At 44.7% G+C, this 2,248-nt stretch overlaps 1 pseudogene; it reads right to left on the reverse strand.

The window, feature by feature from the left end:
- Positions 1-289: 289 nt before the first annotated feature.
- LOC110529201 (vesicular inhibitory amino acid transporter-like) lies at positions 290-2,248 on the reverse strand (annotated as a pseudogene).

The raw sequence follows: 2,248 nt of genomic DNA on the forward strand, positions 1-2,248 counted from the left end.
ATGTGTTTGATAGCATTCCATTAATTCCATTCCAGTCATTACAATGATCCTGTCTTCCTATAGCTCCTTCCACTAGCCTCCTCTGCTGCTCACACTAGATTGTTTACCACCATTTCCAATCACGTCTTTATTTTACAAGATGCCTTGGTGTCAATCACTCAAATCAAATCAATGAATGTCAAACACACAAACAATGGCTTGGTATCATACTATCATACATATAATATTTGTGCCTTAGATGTACTTGCAGGTTCCAGAACATTGATACAGGGAAATTCAATAGGGACCATCAATAAGTCTTGATGTCATTATACAGAGTTTGGGCTAATGAACTCCTAATAGCCTGAATCATTGCCTTGATGGAGCAAACCACCCTCGATAAACTACACAGAGATCCCAGAGTTAAGATGAGAAGGTTCAGGGCCTTGAGACTGCAGCTCATGGTAGTCCATTTGACCTGCAGGTGGAAGAGAGATGGCAGGATGAAGGTCATGGCTGCTCCCATCACCCATGAGCAGGGAGAAGTGGGGCATGAAGAGAGCCGTGAGGATGGTCAACAGGAGACAGCCCTGCAGAACCAGAGTCCCTGTCTCCACACCGCCTGGCGCCACTTCCAGCCTCAGAACACTGCTCTGGAGGACCTCAGCCACAGTGTAGAAGGGTAGGGGGTATGAGAAGAGGGCCTTATCCAGGAGACACAGGTTGACCACTATGCATACTCCAGTGGGAAGGTTATCAGTTATCACCTCTTTGATATCTTCACCCCCAGGTGAGGAAGGCCAGCACAGAGATAGTGGTCTTCAACACACAAGCCAGGGAGTGTGTTCAACTCATCATGTAGGAGAAGTCCCCCTTGTCCTCCATGCTTCCCTCCAGAGTGGGCAGGAAGATCTGGGAGGTGTAGCTGAAGATGATGACCTCCACAGTCACCAGGAACCTTTCAAAGTCCACCAAGAAGACCATCCTCCTCCAGGACCAGCAGTAGACTTGGTTCAGGCAGTAGGCCACCATGATGAAGGTGATGAGGAACTGGGCCAAGGAGCAAAGCAGTCTGAGTCTGGACACCATGACCACCATGCAGGGCACCAGGGTCAGGAAGGTCACCACGGACCAGGGGCAGGGGTAGGAAGGAGAAGCTGAGACACATGATGCTGTAACACACCAGGTATAGGATACATCATCAGCCGACCGCTCAGCAGACGGTGGTGTCTTCGTAGGTGTCCTGCACTCGTATGGGCTGGCACTCCTCATTGTCCTCATAAAGGCAGGATACAAGGCTTGTGTAGTTGTAGATGACCGCAGCGAGAAGGAACATAAGCAATCCTTGGTGGCCACTCTGAAGGAGAGTGTAAGGCAGCCCCAGAACAAACATACCCTAGGAGAAACGAAAAAACAAACAAACAACAGGTAGAGTGGGAACATGCAGTGATTTTTCTAATAAAGTGTGAGTCATCACCAAGGAGAGTGTAAATTACAGATCTTTGCCAGAGACACGGTTGTTTGAAAACTGACACACATTAGAGGAGGATTTCTTCATGTACTCTAGACTAATCAGTACACAACATTAACACAACAATCTAATCTGGCAACAAATTCCTAATTGGATAGTCTGAGCACAATCTGGCTTCCAGTCAAATCGCAATACAGAACAATGTAGCTAAGTAAACACACTCTGTTTATAATATGATTCTGAGTAAATATGTAGATGAACTACATAGACAGAGTCAGGACAGACAGTAGGACACAGGGTAATTAGTGTTGTTGGAAAAGTACATGGTGTTGAGGATTATGATGATCGTATGACAAGGTAATATCTGAACAGATGAAGTTGTGAACAGCTTTTCAATAATCATACTCTGGCATAGACATATGAATAGGGGAAAACTGCTAAAATACACATTTACTTACGTACTAAAATTATGCTTTAGTTATTAAAATGGCCTTGTTGTCAAACATTTTACACAGGATTATTCTCAGCTCTTCTGTTCCTTCCATTAAACATATACCCAATGCATCCTCTAGGCACAAAAACAACAACAACGCAATACCGGTAATGCTCATACAGTGCACTTTCTAACATTCATTATCTTCCACAAACATTTCTTGAGAGTGGGAAAAACACATAAAACATAAAGATAGAGAAGCATCTTTCCTAAGGTGAGAAGTCTAAAATCTAGGTTACCTGAATGGCATTCGTCACATTCCATCCCGCTTCCCAGGTGGTGATTTTGACCACTGCACTCAACAT

This window comes from Oncorhynchus mykiss, chromosome 8 (assembly GCF_057628025.1).
Source record: "Oncorhynchus mykiss isolate SJ-2025 chromosome 8, ASM5762802v1, whole genome shotgun sequence".
Classification (NCBI taxonomy): Eukaryota; Metazoa; Chordata; class Actinopteri; order Salmoniformes; family Salmonidae; genus Oncorhynchus; species Oncorhynchus mykiss.